We start from the raw sequence: 4,581 nt of genomic DNA on the forward strand, positions 1-4,581 counted from the left end.
GTAAAGGGAGAGATTGAAGGAATGGGAGGATCAACCTTAGCATAACTGTCTTCTCTTAGTTATCTTGACGAGTAGTCTCCAAAGCGCTGGTCTCAAATTCCCATTGTCTGTGTGAAATAACCAACGACGAATCGAATTTACCGAGTGAAAATGTATTTGAGAGTTGCCGGTTGAATGAGCTGTAAATCATCCAGAAACATTGTTACCTGCGTAGAATGCCAGTGACGAAACAGGCAAAAGGGGTACAAAATATAGAGTCGAGAAATTGGATCTCTACTTGCTGGTTGCCCCAATTGCATCCATTTTGGGGGTTGATAGTTGAAGAAAAGGGCTCTAGTGAGAACAGTAGCGAGAACTACTTGGGGCCAAACTAGACTTGGGAAGCAGCCTTGTGCTATGCTCTATTCACATATAAGGTGGGAGTCGGGTTGGTCTGTTATTTATGTGAAGAGGAGTGGGCAGACTGGGGGTGTAGTGAAGACGGCCCCTTCCACACCTTATCTTGCTCTGTTGCATTATGAGGCTTTCTGCCAGCTTTGGCTCACTTCCGGTATTAGATCTGGACTGAGTGAAAACTCTTTAAAGCAGTTGAGCAAATGTACTTTTTTCTGTATAAAGAGTAGGTGGGGTAGTTCAGCCCACAGGTATCTAGTTTGGTCCTCAGATGCTTGAAAAAGACAATATGGTTTGGGTGTGGTTCCACGCTGGGCTTTTCAGATGTAACTGTTCTGGCTTGCAGAACCATGGTAAAAACAGGCCAAGAAAGAGCTTTGGGCCTGCGCACTTCTGCTCCCCTCACCTTCCCCATTCACACCTGGGGCTTGTCTATACGGCTTGTTTACTCGCGTTTTAGGTTACATGACGCAGCCGTCCGTTCGCCGCAGCGCCGGGTTTTTAACCCGATAATGTGCATCTTCGCATTCGCGATTTACCACGACTTTTAGATCGCGTCCGAGTTTGCACTGCCTTATGGCTATGTGTCTTTGGGGGGAGTTAAATTGGATTTTGACATGTGGGCTGAGCTTTGAGGGTAGGACAACATGATTGGCCAATTTCTCAATTTCGCACCAATCGGCTGCCTCGTTCGTTCGCGCTGTTTTTAGTTTGAAGTCTCTCTGCGGAGCTCTGCAGAGAAAGGTTCTTAAAACAAATTTATTTATGTATTTATATATTTATTGCATTTCTGTACCACCGAATATGCGAAGCTCTCTGGGCGGTTCACAAAAACAAAGAGGGGGAAACGGGCAGCTAGACGAAGCACACATGTTCTGCTGCCTTGTTCTTTTCCCTCTGCTGCCCCATTCCTCCCCGCCCCTGGTTTGTCTGCCCCCGTCTATATATGAATATGCGGAGCTCTGCATATAAAATGTATACCTTCGCTCATCTCTCCTCCGTAGCTTCGTGTATGCGATAATGCACATGTGTGCATTTATAGCTCACTATTAAAAAAAAAATTCAGGAAATAAATCACTGTTGCTGCTGCAGTGTGATGCTCTTTACCTACATTGGAATCAATGAAAAATTGGGTTTATGTTTAATAAGGAGCAATCCCGTTGTTGTATAGATGGGGGCTTAAACTACAGTTTCCCATGACACCCGAAACAGAGAACAGTGGTTTAATGCTGGTTTGCAAAGGCTTTTAAAATCCTGGTTAGTAACTCACCGGGGCCATTTGAATGACATGGCAGCCCATTGTGAGTTATTTAACCCATGGTGAGACTGTGGTGTGTGCGGAATGTGTGTGTGTGTGGCTGCCATTTTGAATATGCAAACCCAGCAAGCATGGTTTATGTGAGAGTTTAACAACCCATGGTCTTTTTTAGGGTTTCACGAGGGTTGTATAACCCTTGCATGATCCATGCTCCCCACGTTTGCATGACACAACAATCCCTGAGCGGGGATTGGATATGCAACCGATGAGCTGCAACATGTCAGCAGAACCTGGTGACTTTAAAGCACAGTTTCCCAATTTGGATGTAATTGAAAGCTGTAGTTTCAGCTTTCCAAGAGAGAAAGGAGTAGGCAGATTGAAGGAGGGGGGAGTATGTGGGTCTACATTAATTCCCAGCTTAGCAGCTGAGGATGTTGTGTCCAAAGTTCTTCCAAATGAGGGTTTTATTGTGCAATTCCCCTATCTCATTCACAGAATTTTACAGGGAGTCTGGATGACATCATCTTCTGTTTATAACCCTCCAGTATTTTCCCTAAATTTCCTCTAGATTTTGTCTTTCCACAAAAAAAATCTAATTTTATTGATTGATTGATTGATTGATTGTATTTCTATACCACCCAATAGCTGAAGCTCTCTGGACGGTTCACAAAATTAAGACAATTCAAAACAAAACAGCAGTATAAAACCATAATATAAAATACAATATAAAAGCACAGCCAAGATAAAAACAGCAGCAATGCAAAAATACAAATTTAAAATACAAATTTAAAACAGCAAAGTTAAAAATTATTTATAAACTATTAAAATGCTGGGAGAATAAAAAGGTCTTCACCTGGCATCTAAAAGCATATAATGTAGGTGCCAAGCGAACCTCCTTAGGGAGTTCATTCCACTGCCGGGGTGCCACAGCAGAGAAGGCCCTCCTCCTGGTAGCCACCTGCCTCACTTCCTTTGGCAGGGGCTCGCGGAGAAGGACCCCTGATGATGATCTTAGGGTCCGGGCAGGTACATATGGGAGGAGGCGTTCCTTCAGATAGCCTGGCCCCAAGCCGTTTAGGGCTTTGAATGTTAATACCAGCACTTTGAATCGGGCCCGGACCTGGACTGGCAGCCAATGAAGCTGGAAAAGGACTGGCATGATGTGGTCTATTAAGGAGGAAAACTAGGAATAGCTGCACAGTGCCTTTTGATTGGTAGTGCTACGTGCTGTCTATCCAGAGGCACCCCAGGTTTCTGTATCCAAAATCAGCCCCTCCTGAGTTGAGATGTTGCCCTTGATAGGGTGACCATATGACAGGAAAAACCCGGATTCATCAGGATTTTTGGTAACAAATCTGGGAAGGGGGAGGAATTATGAAATCAGAAGAAAAATCCGGATTTTCCCATCCTCCCCACCCAAAGGGCAGCTCTACTTTAATGGGAATTAACAAATATGCTTACAGCTTCACCATTTTTAAATATAAAGACATGAAACTTGGCACCATGATAGCTCTTAAGTAGGACTTTAGCCATGCCAAGTTTAAAGCACATCTGTTCATCTGTTGATTTTTTAGGATTTTTTTTGAGGTTTTAAATTTATTATTTTTAAAAACCGCTGGGGCAAACAGTCTACTCTCTTTAAAGGAGAGATAACCACCTGTTCTCTGTTTAGTGCCAGGAAGTCTTGATTGTTACATTCCTTTTTACTGTGTAAAGAAATCACCTAGCATATTCACAGTTGCAAATCATAAGGAGGGATTAAGAAAGATGTTGGAATTTAGCCTCAAATTCTACTTGACCTCTTCAAGTCATAATATGCTTCTGAATAATTTTTAAAAAAACTTATTCAGCTAAGCCCATTGGAGAAGGCATGGGGTGGGCAAAGCACTTAGCATGGTGTTGCCTCCCCTACCACCTAAATCCTAAAAGGATTTCCCACTGTTATCTCCAATCACTGATTGGAGATAACAGCAGAGGTTCCTCTCCCTGTTGCCTTTGGGTGCTTGGGGTGAGATGGAGATGGAGAACCTTCTAGGCTGGCGAACCTCTGTAGGCCTGCAGGCTGGAGGTTTCCCAACCTTGGGTTAAGGCACAGTGGTATGTATTCCCATGCCACCACCTTGCTCGCATGAGGACCTGGTCTAATTACTGCAGTGTACTACATGTGACTGCCCTTGAAGACTGTCTTATTGGAAACTTTAGTTGACTCAGAAGGCAGAGCTGCCTGACAGTTACTGGAGTCAGATGCATGGAGCATATTATATCTTCATTGTAAGAGTTCTACTGGTTGCCAGTCAGTTTTCACTCACAATTCCCGGTTCTGGCATTGACCTCGGTCTGTAGTTTCTTGGGGAGCATCTTTCTCCTCCACAACACCATATATTAAGTTCATCAGTTAGTCTGATTTGGAAGACTGCCTTCCTGATTCCTGATTTGGAAACTAATCCAACCCATCCAGCTCAGTGGGCCTTACTCCCAAGTAAGTATGCAGCATATTGCAGCTTGGGTCTGTTTTTAACACGCCTGCTTCAGAAGCCAGCTTGGGTCAGGTTGTTGCAGGATGAATGAATACAGCAGTCAGCAAAGAACCTTGAGCAATGTTTAGTGGTGTGTGTGTGTGTGTGTGTGTGTGTGTGTGCTGGAGAGGCTCAGGCACAGTGGAGGCTGGTGGCGCCAATGTCAGTAGGGCTGTGAATCTGCTCTGGGTTTCAGACAGAACTCTACTTCCACACGTTGGATAGCTCCTTTAGAGTTCAACCCAGAGCGGATTCACCGTCCCGCTGGCATCAGAGCCACCAGCCTCCACTGCTCAGGCAGTAATCAGAGATGTAAGAATGGTAGTTTGTATTATGCATACAGAAGAGTGACCCTGTTTTCGTCTGTGTGGAATGTTAAGAGGTCTCATGGCTTCATGCTGGTATTCTATTTGT

Source organism: Elgaria multicarinata, chromosome 6 (genome assembly GCF_023053635.1).
Source record: "Elgaria multicarinata webbii isolate HBS135686 ecotype San Diego chromosome 6, rElgMul1.1.pri, whole genome shotgun sequence".
NCBI classification, from domain to species: domain Eukaryota; kingdom Metazoa; phylum Chordata; class Lepidosauria; order Squamata; family Anguidae; genus Elgaria; species Elgaria multicarinata.